Raw genomic sequence first — 21,342 nt, 5'->3', positions numbered from 1 at the left:
CACAGAGTTAAAGAATTTGCAGTTCTGAGTTCCCTGCTGCTCTGGGAACCATAGTTGGATAGCTCCTGCTCTGTGACAAGTGGAGTGATAAGGAAGGTACATTGAGCATGGGAAGATGGGGGTTCTGATTCTCGCAGGATCTTGTCACCAGCTAATAGTTTTCTAGACCCAAGATTTTGAATTATGAAAAATAGGGAACAAGACTATACGTCTAATATCCTTTGGTTATGTATTGGAAAAACGTAGTTTTAGGTAGTTGTTGGGTGCCTGTTTTCTTCCTGTGTGCTCCTCCTCCCCCCCAGAATTGCAAATTTGTTGCTATTGGGTAATTTTAGAATAAAAATTTATACAATCACAGTGATTAATACAATTAAAATTTGGGGAGAAGGATAGTACAAAATGTGTGAGTTTGGAGTTCATGCTATCCTGAGTTCTAATTTCTGTTCCTTCAGTTGTGAGACATTGAACATGCTGTTCTAACGTATCTAAACTTCAGATGTCTTATACATGGATAATTAAATGCAGTGCAGCCTAGGATTCTAGTAAATGTTTACTCCTTTTTTCTGTTTATGGTAGGATCTAGTTTTAAACAATTTAATAATTTAATTTCCCTAGGTTCAAAATGGTGAATGAAAGTAATTGGAATGACAAAAGGGGTAAAAGTTATTTGGGATTCATTGTATTCAAGACACAGTCTTTCAGAGTGTTATTTGATCAGTTAATGGGTGGTGCTAACCCATTATTTATTTATTTGAGAGAGAGGAGAGAGCATGCGTGCACACACGTGTGCATGTGTGTGCGCACATGTGCACGTGAGCAGGGGAGGGGCAGAGGAAGAGGGAAAGAATCTTAAGCAGACTCCCCCGCAGAGTGCAGAGCCCGATGTGGAGCTGGATCTCATGACCCTGAGCCCATGACCTGAGCTGAAATTGAGTCACATGTTCCACCTACTGAGCCACCCAGGTGTCCCAAACGAGATTTTCTTAATCTGGATTCCAGTCTAAGGCATTTAGGGAAACACCAAATAAATCCTTTTTGGGCAAGTGATATGCCCATTTTTTAAATGAATATGAAGGTGAATTTTAATAAAATAGTTCTGGTTAAAAAAATGGTTTAAGCTTTTTGGTAAATGGTGTGGTTGCTGAAAAGAGTTTAGGCAGATTACAAGTAATAAAACCTAAGTATAAGGGAAAACAAATATTAGATGATTTGGAAGGATGCAAGTTCAGTTTGGGCTATGCTGGGTTAGGGAATGTGTGTTAGATGCTAAGTCATTGCACCTGTTCAGTGTCCTTGAACTTGAGATTGACTTATTTTTGAATATTATGTTGCCGTTGCTTTTCATTGATTGGTTATATTTTATAAGAATGTTGTGATTAGAAAGTTCTTTATAAAAGTGGTTTTAATGACCTTTTTTTTTTTTCCTTCTATTTAAAATGTTAGTATAAGACTTACAGGATTTTTTGCTAGGGGGCACCTGGGTGGCTCAGTCCGTTAAGCGTCTGCCTTAGGCTCAGGTCATGATCCCAGGGTCCTGGGATCAGGGAGCCTGCTTCTCCCTCTCCTCCCTGCTCGTGCTGTCTGTTGCTGTCCTTGTCTTTCTCTCTTTCAAACAAATAAATAAAATCTTAAAAAAAAATTTTTTTTTCCTAGTCTAACCTGCATAAATCTAATTAATGGCTCTAATGTAGAGCCCGATGTAGTTAAACGTAAGTAGATTGGTTTGGGCAGAGTGGCTTAAATCTGGGCAGAGTGGCTTAAATCTGCTTAGAATATTTTTATTACGTTAGGATTTCCCATTTGTCACAATTGGAATCTTAGCATACTTGAGGGTGTGCTTCACCAGAGTGGACAAATCACAGCTTCTGGAGTCCTTCCTTGTCTGTTGAAATGAGATACTTTCCTGATAAGTTAATGTATATATTACTGTAATTAACGGTTTTATAGTATTATATTAATATGGTTATTGCTTTACTTTCTACTTATGCTCTACAAGTCTCTTGGTGATGGAAATTTTAAGTTCTAATATGAGATTTATTAGTGTCTTTCTTTTGAAAGCCTGAATGTACTTTCCCCCTGTAGTGCTTGAAAGAACTGCCTATGTGCAAACTTTACATTCTTCGAGACTTGTGCCAAAAGTAGTGTTTCCTGTTTATGCATGTGTCTGAAAAGATATCCACGTAATAAACAGCAGTACCTTAAGTGCTCACTTGGTACTTAAAGGCTTTGTCATTATTAGGAATTGTTAAGGTCCTATTGCTTTCCTTGTGTGTGAATCTACCCAGCTACTCTGGGTTGTTGATGGGCGTGAGGAGCTGCCTGTGAAACTGGTTTAAAAGATTTTCCTTCCCTGATTTATTTAGCCACATGTTTGTGCTTTTTGTACTTAATCCAAAAATATCAAGGTACTTTGTAATTTTACAAGTTAAATTTCTGCGTGGTAAGATAGCTCTGGGGTTTTTGTGTGAATCACTAACAATGTGTACTTCTGTTTTGGTAACATCTGAAGTTTGTATTTTCCCACTACTTAACAGTCCTCAGAACAAGTTTATCGGAAGAGATTTTCATTGGAAAATCAGATTAATTTCCTTGACAAGGCAGAAACTGTTACTACAGTATATTTTGCTTGGTACATAGTAGACATTTGATAAATGTTCTTGAATTAGTAGGAAAACTTAAAAATTTTTCCTTTTTTATGCAGATGATATTGCAAAGACTTAACAGTTGTGTGAGAATTTTGAAGAAGAAAACTTCCATATGGAGTTAATAAGTTTAAATGTATCATTGAAACAAGTTTAATTTATCATTGAGAACTAACATATTTGGATTAATGACCCAGAGATTGCATGACGTCTTTGATGAAGGTTTTTCATATTACTTTTCCTTCTGAAAGTGTTGGGTGGCGTTGCAGAAGTGAGCTATATGGTATAAAAATTCTGCAGCCTTATTTTTGAAAGTTTTATACAGCTCAATTATAAAAGAAAATACAAAACTTGATTACTTAATTTGTGTTAGATAGCCACTTGAGAAATAACATATTTCTTTGTAATTCTTAACATTAAAAATTAATAGACTTTATTTTATAGAATAGTTTTAGATTTGAAGAAAAATTGATAATGGAGTTCCTATATTCTACCCCTACCCACCCTCCTGGTTTCCCCCCTTAATATTTTGCATTAGTGTGGTACATGGTACACTTGTTATAACTAATGCACCAATATGAACGCAATATTATTAACTAAAGCCCTCAGTTTACATTAAGATTTTTTGTGTTTATAGTTCTTTTTTTTTTTTTTTTAAAGATTTTATTTATTTATTTGACAGATATAGAGACAGCCAGCGAGAGAGGGAACACAAGCAGGGGGAGTGGGAGAGGAAGAAGCAGGCTCACAGCGGAGGAGCCTGATGTGGGGCTCGATCCCATAATGCCGGGATCACGCCCTGAGCCGAAGGCAGACGCTTAACCGCTGTGCCACCTAGGCGCCCCTGTGTTTATAGTTCTGTAGATTTTGGCAAATTCGTAATGTTGTGTATCTGTCATTACAGTATCATACAGAATCGTTTCAGCTCTTTAAGAGTTACCTGTGCTTTACCTGTTTATCCTCCTCCCCTCCCCCGCGAACCCCTAGCTGCCATTGGCCTTTTTACTGTTTCTGTAGTTTTCACTCTTGCAGAATATCATGTGGTTCGAATCATATAGTATGTAGCCTTTTCACATTGTCTTCTTTCACTTAGCAATGTGCATTTAAAGTTTCCCCATGTCTTTTGTTGGCTTGACCACTCATTTCCTTTTTTGTTGCTGAATAATATTCCATTGTGCGGATATACAACCGTTAATCTATTTTAACTTAATGGGGGATATTTTGGTTTCCTTCAGGTTTGGGAAATTATAAATAAAGCTGTTAAACATTCGTAGGTTTTTTGTGGACATATTTTCAGCTTACTTTGGTAAATACTTATGAGTGTGATTGTTGGAGCCTATAAGTGCGTTCAACTTTGTAAAAAACTGCCAATCTGTTTTCTTAAAATGGTCGTACCATTTTGTGTTTCCCTGCAGCCGTGAAGGAGAACTGTTGCTCTGTATTCTTATCAGCATTTGTTACTGTTGTTTTTAAGATTTTAGCCATTCTAATAGATGTGTGGTGGTGTTTCATTTTAGGGTGTTTGTTTTTTTTTATAAAGAGAGCAATAGCAAGGGAGAGCACAAGAAGGGGGCTGGGAGGGGCAGACGGAGAGGGAGAGAGAGAATCTTAAGCGGGCTTCACGCCCAGCGAGGAACCTCATGTGGTGCTGGATCTCACAACCCTGAGATTATGACCTGAACTGAAACCAAGAGTCAGACAACTTTACGGGAGCCACCCAGTGGCTCCGGGGTTAGGATTTTGTATTTCAAATGCAAAACAAGTTTAGGAATGTTTATAAATAAATTATAACCTTGTCACATCCCTTTTATTTTGTGATCCTAAGAGCAAAACAAGCTAACTTTGGAAATATGGGGGCAATTTCAAAGAGGAAGAAGGGTACTAGTAGTATTGGAAATTAACATTTGGTGCATTTGCTAAATTTTTCTTCTTTATCCTGTGATAACAGTTTTATATATTTCTGCATCTTGTTTTTATGTGTAATTGTGCAGAATTTTTCCTTAAGTAGTGTCTGTGCCCAAAGTAGGGCTTGAATTCACAACCCTGAGATCAAGAGTCACATGCTCTACTGACTGAACCAGCCAGGGACCCCTGTGCAGAACTTTTAATAATTAAAGCCTGCATCTGTTTTATGATCATTAAAAGTAATGCTGGTGGGAGCATTTGTTATCCTAAGCTTTGTCTGCGTATATGATACATAAGCCCTCCTCAAGGCTTTGCTTTCTGGGGTTTCAACTGAGGTCTGGAAGCAGATAATCTTCCTTCTGATGTTATTGTTAGAAGGTCAGTAGCGGCGTAACGCTCTGTCACAACACCTATGTCATTCACCTCACTTTATCTCTTTTATCATCTCCCATCACATCATTAAAGAGGAAAGGGAAGTATAGTACTTAGAGACCATATTCACATAACTTTTATTATGGTATATTTTTCTATGTTGTTGTTAATCTTTTACTGTGCCTAATTGATAAACCTTATTGTAGGTGAGTATGTATAGGAAAAAACAGTGTGTATATATGGTTTGGTATAATCCCTGGCTTCAGGCATCCACTGGGGGTTCTTTGGAATGCAATCCTTGCAGATAAGGTGGGGGACTACTGTACTTCTTTGGAATGATTCCTTGAAGTAGAATCTGGATCAAAGATTTTTTTTTAAGGCTCTTGATGCATAGTACCTAATGTTTTTCTAATCTGTTCTTTTTATATTACATTAAGGAGTTTAATGATGCGTGCAGCTTAACAGTTTTTTTGTGGCGTCTTATTTAAATTTAATTTTTATTTTAAAATACTGATAATAAAGTTATTTGTAATCCCACCTCTTGAAAAAAGCATTCCTTTACTTTAATCATTTATCAAAATTGTGTGAACCTTTCTTTACTTTTCCCCAAGTATAAATAGATGTATCTATGTAGACATCTAGACATGTAGACATACCTAGCATGTTATATGTTGCCTGCAAGTTGTTTTGTCCGTTTGTTTTATGAATATCTTAGGTGGTTATATATGTACATCTACTGCATTCTTTTTTAGAATTTTAATTATTTATATATACTTTTATACTGCGTTTTTTTTTTTTAAGATTTTATTTATTTATTAGAGAGACAGCTAGCGAGAGAGGGAACACAAGCAGGGGGAGTGGGAGAGGAAGCAGGCTCCCAGTGGAGCAGGGGCCCCATGTGGGGCTCGATCCCAGGACCTTGGGATCACGCCCTGAGCCGAAGGCAGACGCTCAACGACTGAGCCACCCAGGCGCCCCTATACTGCGTTCTTTTCAGTGACTATATAAACACCATTTTGGGATATCCTTTCTTTAACCATTTCTCCATTAACTCAGCAACTATATGTTGAGTACCTGTCATGTGCTAGTTACTAGAGAAAAATATTAACGAATAGAACATACTGGAGTCTCTTATTTCAAGGAACTTGCATGAAGTTAGAGTTTATATTCCCCTACTGATGCTCATTATTTGTTCCTTCCACCCTTTTCTTCCCTCTTTTATATCAGATAGCCTTATACATGTCTTTATATCTTTGTATACTTGTGGTATATTTTTAGCCATGGAATAAAGGATACATGCTTAAAATGATTAGTTTTTGCCACCTGATGCTGTTTTTTTTCATTGTTTTTATTTTACGTTTCCCTATCTCTTGGAAGAATGGCGCATGTTTTCATGTATTTACTGACCATTTCTGCTGCTGTGAACTGCCTATTCTGATTCTTTAACCATTTGTCCTCTTATGTTATCTTTTCTTACTAATTTGTAAGGGCTCCTATGTGTTCTGGGTTTTTATTCTATGTCTTTTTAGACACATGTTTCCTCCCAGTCTGTTATATGCTTTTTAGATTATTTTTTATTTTTCTTTAATTTGGAATTTACAGAAAAGTTGCAGCACTTAAAGAGGTACTGGGTGCCTTTCAGTGTTCACTGTGAACATTTTACTCTATTTGCTTTTCTCCTTTTATCATTAGAAAAATATATTTATTTTTTCTGAACCATTTGAGAGTAAGTTGCAGATATGATGCCCTTTATTCCTAAATACTTTAGTATATATTTCCTCAAAGCTGTTTTTTTTTACATTATCACCCTGTAGTTACAAAAATCATGAAATTAATGTTACAGTATCTATTCTATAGATCTTACTCTACATCTTACCAGTTGTCTCTATTATGTCCTCTGGAGGGAAGGAAAATCCAAGATTGCACTCATGGCATTCACTTGTTAGGTCTCCGTCTTCTTAACCTGAGACAGTTTCTTACCTATCTTTGTGTTTCATGGTATTGATACTTTTGAAGACTAGAGATGAATTATTTTGTGGAATTTCCTTCCTTTTGGGCCTGTGTAGTATTTCCTCAGGTTTAGATTCAGGTTCTGCACTTTTGGGGGAGGAAAACCATAGGAGTGATGTATTCTCAGTCTACCAGGAAGAACATGGTTGTTGTTTAGTCCATTATTGACAATGCTAAATTGAAACACTTTGTTGAGGTGGTGTCTGCTACTTTCTCCATTGTAAGGTTACTTTGTGGGAGATACTGTTAAATTTCCTGTGGGGTTTAGAGGTTTTAAGACTGGGATTATGGAAATATCCTACTATTTCTTAAATTTATATCCACTAATTTTGAGTCTTGTCTCTTGAATGAATTATGATTTTTGCAAATGATGATTTTCCGGTTCCATCATTACTTTCTATATTTATTAGTTGGCTTTGTACTGTAAGGAAGAGCTTTTCCGTTGTGTGTATTTTCATATTATGATTTTATGAAATTTTTTTTAAAGATTTTATTTATTTATTCGACAGAGATAGAGACAGCCAGCGAGAGAGGGAACACAAGGAGGGGGAGTGGGAGAGGAAGAGGCAGGCTCATAGCGGAGGAGCCTGATGTGGGGCTCGATCCCATAACGCCGGGATCACGCCCTGAGCCGAAGGCAGACGCTTAACTGCTGTGCCACCCAGGCGCCCCTGATTTTATGAATTTTTAGCTTATTCAATGGGTTATAATCCTTTACCATTATTATCTTGGTGCTCAAATTGTATGAGATTTGTCCAGTTGATGATTAACTTTGGTTATGGGTTTTTTTTTTTTGTTGTTGTTGCTGTTACATGGCATCTACAAAAATATGCTAATTTTTAATGTATTAATGATCTCTTGATCATCTAAGTCCTATGATTTTCTAATCTTTGCTGCTTGCCGCCTTCTTCTTCTTCTTCTTCTTTTTTTTTAAAGATTTTCTTTCTTTATTTGACAGAGATAGAGGCAGCCAGCGAGAGAGGGAACACAAGGAGGGGGAGTGGGAGAGGAAGAAGCAGGCTTCCAGTGGAGGAGCCTGATGTGGGGCTCGATCCCAGAACGCCGGGATCATGCCCTGAGCTGAAGGCAGACGCTTAACGACTGAGCCACCCAGGCGCCCCTGCTGCTTGCCTTCTGATCATTCCATTGCTTGGAAGCACCATACTTGGGGAGTGGGTGGGAATAGGGGGAGGAAGGTGCAGAGAAGAAAAAGGTACATAGTGTAATGTTTGCTGGCATAGCCAGAAACACAACCATTAAGGCACTGACACTTGAGGAAATTTAACCCTTGGAAATGGAAATTCTTAAGTGTCTTCACACTTCCTTTTCAAGCAGTGTGCTTAAGTGTACTTAATCTTCTAATGATACAGGACGTTAGGAGCATTATTATTATTTTTTGCTGTGGGCGATACCTCTTGTACTTTCTGAATTAAACAGGATTATTTCTCTTTAGGCAGAATGACTGTAGAGTCTAGACCACTTCATTTTTTTTTTTAAATTTTTTAAAGCAGGCTCTGTACCTAGCATGGAGCCCAACGCAGGGCCTGAACTCACAACCCTGAGATCAAGACATGAGCTGATATCAAGAGTCAGAGGCCTACGGACTGAACCAGCCAGGCGCCCCTAGACGACTTTAATTTTAAGAGTTTCTGTGTTTGCTTTTTATTTTAACTTTTTTTTTTCTATTTCGCTTTTGTTTGCCAGCCAGTTAGCTGTACTGTCTTGCTCTTGTCAATACTTTATTGCTTCTAACAGCCTCTCCCTTCTAATATGCTCTGAAGTTGGGAAACTGGATATAATTCTAGTAAGGTGGGGTTAAATAAGAACAAATAAAATCAAGTGTGAGGCCCTGGGAGTTTCTTTTAATGGATGGGCTGTATATTTTTTGTACCCAGAGACAATGGCTTAACCTGACGTATTGGTGGTGGTGAGGATCTCAAATCATTCAGTCTTTTTTTTTTTTTTAAGATTTTATTTATTTATTCGACAGAGATAGAGACAGCCAGCGAGAGAAGGAACACAAGCAGGGGGAGTGGGAGAGGAAGAAGCAGGCTCATAGCGGAGGAGCCTGATGTGGGGCTCGATCCCATAACGCTGGGATCACGCCCTGAGCCGAAGGCAGACGCTGAACCGCTGTGCCACCCAGGCGCCCCTCAAATCATTCAGTCTTTTTATTTGCCATTTGAGATAGGTAGGGCAAGAGATGTTATCCTTATTTTATAGAGGAAGAAACAGATGGTAGTCATATCGTTAGTAATTAGGAGAGCTGGAATTTGAATGCGTTTTCCCTCCAAATCCATTGAATAAGCATTGTTTTTAGCAATATTTCTTTGCCTCATTCATTACTAATAGTTCCCTAGAGAGCCATGCTATTTACTGGTTTCAAGTATTTTTTTTATTGACTTGATTAAACTTGAATTTTAGAATGGAGCACATCACTTTTCAGGCAGATTAGCACATAATTGTCAAGTTCCTATTGGTCTGTAATGCGGGTCCTGGACTAGAAGTGGGAAGAAGATTAAGACTTGTTGGACTTAATGATATAATGAAATAGATAATTGATTAATAATACTTAGCTTCATTATCTCTTCGTGCTGTCATATGTAGTGCTTTCTGCTTGGAATTGTTCTTGCGTAGTTGGTTACTTTCAGTTCTCAGATTAAATATTTTATCCTCAGAGAGCCCCCTTCCCTGAACTGAAATTACTTTCCTCTTTTTACATCCCCCCTTTCTATATTTTATCACCCTACTTATTTCCTTTATGGTACTTACCACTTTCTGGAAATATTTGTTTATTTGGTGTTTGTTAATACCCATAAAATGTACAAGCTTTGTGATTTTTATCCTTTTTCCAACTTTAGAGTTTATCCCATCTGAAAGGCATGTGGTAAGTCTGTATAGACTTTGAGTACCTTCCTTTGCCATGCTCAGGGACTAGGCTGTCTGAATTTAAGGACTTCTATGAGGGCTCATGCATTGTTTTTTTTTTTTTTTTTTTTTAAAGATTTTATTTATTTATGTGACAGAGAGACAGCCAGTGAGAGAGGGAACACAGCAGGGGAGTGAGAGAGGAAGAAGCAGGCTCCCAGCGGAGGAGCCCGATGTGGGACTCGATCCCGGAACGCCGGGATCACGCCCTGAGCCGAAGGCAGACGCCTTAACGACTGCTAACGACTGCGCTACCCAGGCGCCCCAGGGCTCATGCATTGTTTACCTTTGTATCTGCAGAACGTGGAATAGCAGTAGTATACAATGTGGTATAATTTCAGCAAACATTTGTGAAATGAATGGAGGATTTACACTTACTGGGACTATGTGGTAGGCACTGTAATGACCACCTGTTAGCTCTTTCACTTGAAGGTATGGTTGAGGCTCATAGTCCAGTGTGCTTTTATTTATTTTTAATAAAAAAAAAGATTTTATTTTTTTATTTGAGAGAGAGAGAGAACGCGAGCAGAGGGGAAGGGCAGAGGGAGAGGGAGAGGCAGACTCCCTGCTGAACAGGGAGCTCCCTGTCATGGGGCTTGATCGTAGGACCCTGAGATCATGACCTGAGTTAAAGACAGACTCTTAACCAACTGAGCCATCCAGGTGCCCCTCCAATGTGCTTCTAAAAGAGTAGATGGTGGTGGTGGTGGGGTTCCCTGGGTGGCTCAGTTGGTTAAGTGTCCAGCTCTTCGTTTCAGCTCAGGTCATGATCTTAGGGTCGTGATATTGAGCCCCGACTCAGACTCTGCACTCAATGCAGAGTCAGCTTGAGATTCTCTTCCTTTGCCCCTCCCTCCTGCTTTCTCTCTCTCAAATAAATAAATAAAATCTAAAAAAAAAAAAAAAAAAAGCATATGGTGGGGCACCCAGGTGGTCTAGTTGATTAAGCATCCAACTCTTGGTTTTGGCTTGGGTCAGGATCTCAGGTTCATTAGATTGAGCCCCAGGTGGGGCTTCGCGCTCAGCACAGAGTCTGCCTGAGATTCGCTCTCTCTCCCTCTGCCCCTCCCACTTGTGTGTGTGCGGTCACGCTGTCTCAAATAAGTAAATAAATCTTTTAAAAAAGTAAAAGCATGTGGCATAGTTACATTATTATTGAGTAATAATATTATTTTACATGATATAATACTTTGAATTTTTTGTAATAGAATTTTTCAGTTGTGGGACGGCCAGTCTATCCAGTTTGATGCTGTAGAAAATATTTGAATTTTTAAAAAATACTTAATCTGTGAACCTTACAGAGTGATTCTGAAACTTGTATCTGTGAACCACTCTGGGCAGAGCAAAAAGACACGCAGGCCAGTATTTTGTTTGTTTTCATTTTATAGCCAATGCTTCCTTTCAGGTTCTATTTTTGGCATAGGAGTTGCATTGGTACAGGAAGACCAGGCAGCTAGCTGCCCTGACCCTTGTTGAGTGTGTCTTACTTGCCAAGTAAGGAACACATTGGGTACTTACTTGGATAAAAATGGGAAGAGGAATGATATGGTTGGAGATGTGCAGGAATGATTGCACCTTCTTCACCCTGATGTGTATGGCAAGAAGCTAACTACTGCTTAATGCTTTGCTTTGTTCTATTTTTGGAACAATTCACATGGTTGAAAAAAGAATGCATAGAATAGAGGCTAGCAGAGATTGAGGAAAAATTTCTCCCCTCTAAGTGCCTCACAAGGTGTTCTGGAGGAAAAAGTATATGAATAATTAATTTTACACTTTGTCTCTTTTTAGAGTTGCCCCATTTCAAAGGCAAGTGATCAGGTCTTGTGAACCCTTCTGAATGTTTGCCTCTGCCATGCCCAGCAACTAGATTGTCTGAATTCGGGGACTTCACGGTATTTTATTACTTGGTTGCCTTCCTTTTCCTTAAGTGATTTAAAAAGCCCTTCACATATGTGGAAAGCTCTGTGTCTATTAAATAATAGCCCTTTCTTGCCAGTCATTAAAAGGTAAGACTTAAAAAAATAAAGCTGTATGCATTTATTTGAACTTGAGCATGTAACATCTGTTCAGTTTTTTGTTGAAGTTATTGAACCAGACTTCAGTCAAAATATGATGGGGAGTGGGCAAAATTATATTCTCAATTTATGTACAAAATAGAAATATCATGCGTTTGAATATGTTGATGATTAAAAAAAAGACAGGTATTGTGTTTATTATACAACCACTCAAAATACAGAGGTGATTTGCTGATTATATATCTCTGTGGAATATCATTTTTCAGGTATAGCTCCATTTGGCAGGTAGGAAAAACGAGGCACACAAAATCAATCTAATTTATCCAAGGTTAAGTAGAAAATTAGAAAATAGTGAGCATATAGATTTCCTTACTCAATATTTTATCCAATTAGTTGAAATGTATATAGAATCTCATAGAGGAGAAGGTACTTAGTATGGTTTCCTAGCTGTACATAGTAGTTGCTCAGTTAAATCTTGCTATTAAATCATTCAGGGAGAGGGTTTATGCTAGTTGCTGATAATGTATATTTTGATGATATTTGTATTTTGAGCATAGAAACAGTAATACTTGTATTTATGTTGGTAAGAGGAAAATTGAGTTTCAGTACAAAAACTTCAGTGAGTATTTTGGAATATATAGGCTTTTGTTTTGGATTTCTACTTTCATGACTTTAGATTACGCTTGTTTTTTACTTTTATTTTTTTTTAAAGATTTTATTTATTTATTTGACAGAGAGACAGCCAGCGAGAGAGGGAACACAAACAGGGGGAGTGGGAGAGGGAGAAGCAGGCTCCTAGCAGAGAAGCCCCATTGCGGGGCTTGATCCCAGGACCCCAGGATCACGCCCTGAGCCGAAGGCAGACGCTTAAGGACTGAGCCACCTAGGCGTCCCTACCCTTGTTTTTTAGATGAGAAATTGAATCTCTGATTCTTTTTCTTCAAGGGCCTGTCTCTTCCTTTGTAGGTTATTTTGCATACAGGTCTTATTGTGTAAATGCTAAGTTTATTTCAGTATGTGGTATTAGATGATTTAAGTAGTATTAGTAGTGAAATGTTTTATTTTTAATTTTCTAAAAGATTTTATTTATTTATTTGGGAGAGAGACAGAGACAGCAAGAGAGAGAGCATGAACACGGATGAGAGGGAAAAAGCAGGCTCCGATGTGGGGCTTGATCCCAGGATGCTGGGATCATGACCTGAGCCAAAGGCAGATGCTTAACCAACTGAGTGGCATCCAGGCACCCTGTGAAATTTTTTTTTTTTGTTGAAAGGTTAAAAAAAAAACTATTTCATTTGAAAGCTGGAGAGTGGAGCATGAGCACGGGGGAGCGTCAAAGACGGAGAAGCTGGCTCCCTGCTGAGCAGGGTGCTGGATATAGGGCTTGATCCCAGGACCCCAGGATCATGACCTGTGTCAAAGGCATATGCTTAACCAGCTGAGCCACCCGGGCACCCCGAAATGTTTTAATGTATTGTAGCAGTGAAGAGATCTTTTTATTTATTTATTTATTGAACAATTTTATTTTTAAGTAATCTTTATACACATTGTGGGGCTGGAACTCACAACCCTGAGATCAAGAGTCGCATGCTTCACCTACTGAGCTAGCCAGGCACCCTGGGGATATCTTTGACATAATTTTTACATGAGCATTATATATAATGAATTAAATTTCTGTTTTTAAATATTAATGACTAGAAATATGTTAATTTTTATATGCCAGGAATTCTGGGATCTTCATGTTGCCGCCTTCTTACATAGCTGCTAGTGTAGATGGAAGTTTATCTCAGTGTTAATGAATGCCATCACCATTCCCTTCCCCCCATCCTTACTCGGGAGCCTAGTTTGCCTGCAGCTGCGATGGTAGGCATCTTTCAGGAAGTGACCTTGGCTTGTATTAATCAAATTCAGAACACACAAAAAAGCTTCTTGCTAACATGCTGACTTGATGTAAAATTTTATCGCATCCATTTTGTTTCAAAATGAGGCCATCTTGTAAAAAGAAGATATACAGCCTCCTCTAATTTAATATATAAAAGGTGCTTCTGCAAGCCATGTTTAAAAAAAAATACTGGATTTTAAACGTATAGATTTTTTTATTGGCAGATAAGCATAAATGTCATGGCTTGCGAGTTGGTACTAGAAAATTACTTGTTCTAAAGCTGAATTTAAAAAACTTCATGTATCAGCATCAAGTGTCTTTATTTACTGCCTTAACAACTGCCATTAAATTGCTTTAGAAACTTTATACACTATGGATTTATTTTGAAGTCTTTTAGCAGTTATATATTAAGTAAAGCACTTTTGTATATTGATTATACACTTTTGTATATTGTATATTTGGGTATTCAGAAATAACTAGTTTCTTAATTTTGCTGGTTTGGATAAGAAAATAAATATCTTCATGAAACCATTTTCTTAGGTAGTGGTAGTGCCTACAGGGGCTCCTAAATAGAAGTTTAAATTTAAGTCAGTAAGACTGCTAAAACTTGACCACCTTGTATTAATGAGCAGTATTGCTAACTACTGATTCACACATCTGCTTATTTAGGATTTACTTGATCATTTTGATAGAGCAGTTAATATAGCTGTTTCACTTTTATCATGTAATGCTTCAAAGAAATTTAGTCCTTAAATGTAGTGTACTTAAGATGTGTAAAGGTACAGAACTTCATTTTACCCTTGCTTAATGTTAAATTTTGAACGTCAAAAATAGTTATTTAATGGATTAGTTTAGTGTTTAATGCTCATAGGAGATTTACATAAAATGAATGAATGAGTGAGTGAGTGAGTGAGTGAATGAATGAATTAGGGAGCAGTTGTGTGTATTGCCAAAGGGTTCACTCTTGAGTTTATTGTGTAAAAGATCACTTCTTGATTCTGGAGTGTTCGGAAAGGTGAAATATGGGAAAAGAAAGCTTAAACCTTAGGAGCTGTACCTGCATTTCATTAGACGCAGAGTATGAAAAGAACAGGTATGTTGCATGTTTATAATAATGGTTTGGAGAAGAGGTGGGGAATTTATGCAAATAAAAAATTGGAATGTAGGTAAATACTTAAATATTTTCATTATTTGAGTTATTTTTAAAGCATTCACTAGAGAAACACCAACATCTTTTTTTTCCTTATACATTTTTTATTTAAATTCTAGTTCGTTAACAGTGCATATTGCTTTCACAACCAACATCGTCTTTCATGATATTATAAATTGTTCTTAGAATTACAATCTCTTGGAGGTAAATCTTTCTGCTTAACCTGCCTAAGTTCACTGTCTTGATTTGATACTGGCATTAATGATTAGTTTGTTAGATGTTACAGGATAAAGAAACTGGTTTCAAGGAGAAAGATAATTACTTGATTATTTCTTCCCTCACATACCTGTTTAAAATACATGGTCTGAAGTAAAAATTGTCACCTTGAACTTAAAATGTTCTTTGCCTCTCCCTACTCCCCTTAAAAAAGAAGAAGAAAAATCGAAAAGTGAAAGTCTAACAAGAAAAGGAATATATGCAATCCTGGTAGCCAATGAGTTAATGTTCATTTGCAGCCTGAGGGGTCAGCGTTCAGTCTCTGTTTTCTGATTGGCTGCTAAAAGGTGAAATTGAAACCACTGTAAACTTTTGACCCTGTAGCAATTCTTGTGGAACGCCTTCCACTGGTGGAGCCCAGAGCTCCGCTCAGCTCCCCACCCAATCCTCCCACCCCCTTTCCTGTATTTATTTTGTGTGATCGTGCAGCACTGCATGCAGTGTTTCCAAGAGCCGGCGGGGTGTGGTGGGGGGGAGGGGGAGAGGGAGGCAGAACAAGCACCAGCAAGCGACTTGCTTGCATGACTGTTCTAGTAACCATGTAGTACTAACTACAACTCAGCCACAGATATGGGGGCTTGTTAATAAACTGGTCTGCCAGCTGGATTTTTTAGTTTTTTCCTTAATCTCAAAGTAATTTTAAAAATGCAGAATGGTTATATTTACTGCCATTGTTCATCAGTGGGTAGTATTGTTGTGTAAGCAAAGCCTATGGCATAGTTTCCTGGATATGTTGAGTTAAAAATAGCTTTCATTTTCAGCAACCTTTATATACCCCTTAATATTCCCTATGTCTCATGTAATTTTTACACAAATGGCAAACATTTTACAAAAGTTTTTTTCTTCTTTGCCTTTGTCTTTTATTATAAAGAAATGTATTTTAGTTATGATAATTGTGGAAAATAATTGTAGAAATTATCTGTACATTTGAATTTCATTAATTCTCTCTGTCTTTGCTGAAGTAAACGGTTTTGGGTTTGTCGTGCTTTACAGTGACCACAGCAGTCCTATGAAAAAGGCAAGGTAGTTCTCTACTCTCTTAATATTCTCATTGGACTCCATGTCTTCAACTTCTCGTTCTTCCTTGTATCCCTGGTGTCTGGTTCCACGTAGTAAGTGAGTGTATGCTCAGCAGATATTTGCTGAATGACCATAGTTGCATTTTGGCCTATTGATACCTGCTTCTTTTCTAATTAGTGATAGGTACCATATTTTGCTCCTACTTCCTGCAGGCCAGGGCAACACTTGGCATCTCCTAGGTACACAGGAAGCATTCAGTTGATTTAAATGTCTCATACAAGCTCCCTTCAAGAAGCTGGACTTCCAAGTAGGTTTTCTGAAACAAGGCTTCTGTTTTCAGTGCATCATTTAAGTTTTCAGGTTGACTCCATATAGAACTAAACATTTATTGTAACTTACTAAATGACTCTGTAGGATAAATTAGTTTGAATCAGCTTAGTCCTTTCTAGTATATATCATGAGATAAGTAGTAATACATTGTTTTTTTTTTTAGCCCTGTCCTTACTTTACTAGACATGTATATGCTGTAATCTGAAATAATTCCTGTCCTCCCTGTTGTCAAAAAGATTATGGTATTTAAAAAAGTTTGTCATCCATATATTACCAATGTACAGTTGGGTTCCAAATACATTTTTACTAATTATTTACTAAAACACATAAGTAATAGTAAATTATTGGACTAAGCAATAGTAAAAAATTTTTTTTCTCTAAAATAATTCTTTTTTAAAAGATTTTATTTATTTATTTGACAGAGAGAGAGACAGCCAGCGAGAGAGGGAGCACAAGCAGGGGGAGTGGGAGAGGAAGAAGCAGGCTCCCAGCAGAGGAGCCTGATGTGGGGCTTGATCCCATAACGCCAGGATCACGCCCTGAGCCGAAGGCAGACGCTTAACCGCTGTGCCACCCAGGCGCCCCCTAAAATAATTTTTTAAACCAATTTTACACAGCTCCAAAAAAGTGGAACCTCTAGAAATAATTTTAAATTTTCATATGATTTTTAATTTACATTTGGTTTTTCCCTTTCAGCTTAGCTGCAGATTTGTTGTGGTTGACTGTTGCAGGTAAAATCTGTTTTTACAGCTTTGGAAAAAAACAACAAAACCCAACAACTATATATTTGATAAATAATCTCAACTGCAAAATAATGTTTCATTTACATAGATATTATGTAACCTTTACCTTGAAATTGATGGATAAACTTATTCTGTAGTGGTTTGGAGATGGGTAGGCAAGAGCTGACTTTTCCCAAAGAGGGTGATTTCCCATCTCTACGATTTTTTGAGAAACTGAGGAGGGAGTCCCTGGGAACACTACCCACAGCAGCATGGCAGGAGTGATGAGTTTAATATGATTAATAGTAGAGTCCTTGTCCCCCTTCTATTTTCAACAGCAGAAGAAAAACATGTTCGTGATATTCAGTGGCCTCTTTTTGTCCAGTTGGTGTTTCCAAGCATCAGCATTGTATAGTTTGGATTTTCTTCTCTGTCAACTCCCCTCCCCCAGTTTGATTCTTTGTTCTGGCCTCAGGCACATCTTCTCAGACTAGCTATTAACAAAGCTCAGTTTGATGTACATATATATTTTTTTCTTCCCCATTGAATTTCTACTGATGCAGGCTTTGGTAATGTGGATCCCATCTGTCACATTTTTCGTTAATTCTTGTAGAAAAATTAACCTCTCTCCCCCTCCCCATTCAGTATTTTGAGGACATGTCATTTAGTTTTTGCTAGTGTGATTTTTGTTCGTGTGATGGACTGAAGTCCAGATTATGAAAAGGGATAAGAATATGCTTATTTTTTGTTAAAGGTAAAAAATACAGTTCCAAGACTGCTAGGACTGTTGGCTTTGGAGAATCTTGGTTCTAGATAAGTTAACTGCAGTTTTCCAGGTCCCATACTTTATAGTACTTTTTATTTGTTTATTTATTAAAGCCTTATTTAATTAATCAGTTTATTTAGGTATGTATGTATGTATTTATTTATTTTTACACTCAGCATGGGGCTCAAACTCACAACCCTGAGATCAAGAGTCACATTGTCTTCTGACTGAGCCAGCCAGACACCCCCAGTGTATAGTACTTTTTAGCTTATCTACCCCTTGCAAGGTCCTGTTATTGATCTGTGACTTTTTGGGGACCACTGTAGTCCAACTGCACACTTCGTGGGAGGGGAAAATTTTGTCGATGGTGTTTGTTTGGATCCAGGGGGTTATGGGGTACCGATTAGCTTGGGTTAGCACTCCTTTGGTGGTTCTCACCAACAGTGTGATACTTGTATTACTGTAAGTTCTTTTGCCAACCTTCCACACTAGGCAGCGGTACTTGTTTCCTGCTTATGGTACTAGGTACATTCTGACTCAGATATCTTTTCCTACCCACCCCTCTTGTTCTGTAGGTACTAACCCTACCCCACAACCTTTGTCCTTCCCCCATAAAAAGGAGCAACAACAAAAGAACCATTTCTCAAATGAAACTTGAGTTAAAACTAGGCCAGAAAACCTTGGGCTTTCTTTACAGAAGTTCTGCCTGCTTTTCCCCCTTTACCTTCCTCTAATTAAATTAGAAGATCATAAAAATACAAGTAATAAAACATTGAATTCATTTAAACACCAAAACTAATGATTGTATTTTCTCCTATTTTTTATTTGAATGTACTTGGACATTCTTAGATGTCAAATTGTCATTTGTTGGCTAATAGTTTTAGTTAATTAATTTTTTTTTAAAGATTTTATTTATTTATTTGACAGAGATATAGACAGCCAGCGAGAGAGGGAACACAAGCAGGGAGAGTGGGAGAGGAAGAAGCAGGCTCATAGTGGAGGAGCCTGACGTGGGGCTCGATCCCGTAACGCCGGGATCACACCCTGAGCCGAAGGCAGACGCTTAACCGCTGTGCCACCCAGGCGCCCCTAGTTAATTAATTTTTTAAAAGAGTTTATTTATTTATTTGAGAGAGAGCACGAGCAGGGGAGAGAGGGAGAGACAGGCTCCCTGATGAACAGGTAGTCAGATGTGGGGCTCTATCACAGGACTCTGGGATCACCCTGAGCCGAAGGCAGATACTTAGCTGACTGAGCCACGCAGGCATCCCTTATGAGCACTTATGTATCAGGTACTGAAAGTAACTTACGCATTTTCACCTAATCTTTGCAAGAGGCTTGAGAGGATTGATCCCTGTTTTATGATGATAAATCTAAGGCTCAAAGAAGTCTTCGAGTTGGGTACCTAGCTAGTAAGTGAAAGCTGGGAGTGGAGTCCAGATCTGGTGGACTCCAGACCTTCTTCTCTTAAACCGTATGCTAACAAGTAGTGATATTATTGTGGATTGGAAGATACATTCCAAGAACTGGCTTCCTTTTGACATCTCCGTTATAAGCCAGAGACTATACTGTAATTAGAAATAAATATATTAGTAGATACTGTAGCTCTTTTTTAGACTTGACTTGCATGGTATTTATACACTACCTGGGTTTTCCTCCTATCCTTTTGTGAACCGCCTATGATGAGCTTCCTTCCCACCCCTCAAGTTTCTCACCTTTAAATTGGGCTTCAGAAATGCAGCAGAGACCCTTCACATGATGCAGCTAGATTGTGGTTGGTTGTTCCATGCGGATTGGCCACGGCTGTGATACAGAACTTGTCAATACATCGTTTTTTCTTGTACCCCTTCCCAACAGACCTGCCATTCCAGCATGAACTTTAGGGTATAGTTATGGTTGTTGTCTTGATACATATATATACACCACTAGAATTCGTGGTAGTCAGATTGTTGTTTTATTGTTATATTTGGAAGTTCATAAGGTGAAGGTGAATGTTTTACTGGCTCACTTTCTTGCTGCACCAGAGCCTGCCCCGCATTTCCTCAAGTGCAAGAATGCTATTTATACGTTCATGTATTTTATCGCAGATTATTTTTGAAGAACTGCCCCTCATTTTCGTCTCCCACTTAAAAAAAATATTCCCCCCCCCCTTTTTTAAAGATTTTATTTACTTATTAGAGAGAGAGAGAGAGAGTGCACAAGCAGGGGAAGAGGCAGTAGAGAGAGAGCGAGAGAGCACACAAGCAGGGGAGGAGGCAGAGGGAGAGGGAGAGGGAGAAGCAGGCTCCCTGATGAGCAAGGAGTCTGATGCGGGGATCATGACCTGAGCTGAAGGCAGACACTCGACCGACTGAGCCACCCAGGTGCCCCTAAAAATATTTCTTTTTGGTGACCCAAATGCAGTCTTTCCTAGAAGGGAAGAAAACATCCATGGCTTTTTTTCCCTTCTCTTTTCCTTTTCTCTTCCTTGCTTGCTTGTTTTATCTATCCACCCAGCCATCTGGTAGATATTTATCTTTTTGGACTTGGGTATTTAAGCATTCATTAGCTTCTGCCAGGATATATACATATACATATATACATACATATATATATATATAGAGAGAGAGAGAGAGAGAGAGAGAGACAGAGTGTTATATATATATATATTTTAAATATTTTATTTATTTGAGAGAGAGCAAGGCAGGGACGGGCAGAGGGAGAGGGAGAAGCAGTTTCCCCACCAAACAGGGAGCCTGATGCAGGGCTTCATCCCAGGACCCTGAGATCACAACCTGAGCCAAAGGCAGATGCTTAACTGACTGAGCCACCCAGGCGCCCCTCAGTATTGTTTTGAATTATTATTTGTTTAGCATTCCTTTTGGACAGGTGGGGACACCCCAGATTCACATTACTGATCTGGTTTGATTACTTTTCAGGACTTGGAGTTGGTTTCCTCAACCCCTGTTTTGCATTATCCGTGTTTATAAACTGTGACAGGGTGTATCGTGTATGCTATGCCTGACTTCTAAGCAGAAACAGTATTGTATGGCAAAGGCATCACCTCCAATTCCTAGGAAGAGGCCTTGTACTTGATGTAGCATGTTTTGTTTTTGCTTGTTTCATATGTCCAGAGAAGGGAACGATGGGGAAGGTTAATTTGTGTGTGACTAATAATACTACTTATATTAAGAAAGGGCAATAAAATCCAACACCACCCCCCTCCCCTTTTTTTGTTTGTTTTCAGGATCAAAATACTTGCTGAACAGTGGAGTCACAGACCAAGAAAAATAAGCTCCTACTTGAACGTCATTGGACTGGTTAGCCAGGTAATTCACTTTTACT

The 21,342-nt window shown here is 38.3% G+C and overlaps 1 protein-coding gene across 5 annotated transcripts in view; it reads left to right on the top strand.

The window, feature by feature from the left end:
* Window positions 1–21,342, top strand: part of NCOA3 (nuclear receptor coactivator 3) — a 131,479-nt gene that overhangs the window by 45,451 nt on the left and 64,686 nt on the right. For 4 of the 5 annotated variants that reach the window (XM_045804733.2, XM_045804729.2, XM_087853520.1 and 1 more), the window contains exon 2: window positions 21,245–21,326. The exons of the other annotated variant lie outside the window; for it this stretch is intronic. The gene's annotated coding sequence lies outside the window, so the exon portion shown is untranslated. The remainder of the gene's footprint in view (window positions 1–21,244; window positions 21,327–21,342) is intronic. 5 annotated transcript variants of the gene reach the window in all.

This window comes from Ursus americanus, chromosome 22 (genome assembly GCF_024610735.1).
Source record: "Ursus americanus isolate L20-20 chromosome 22, mUrsAme1.1.p, whole genome shotgun sequence".
In the NCBI taxonomy this organism is placed as follows: Eukaryota; Metazoa; Chordata; class Mammalia; order Carnivora; family Ursidae; genus Ursus; species Ursus americanus.
This window is presented reverse-complemented; position numbering and strand designations above follow the sequence as displayed.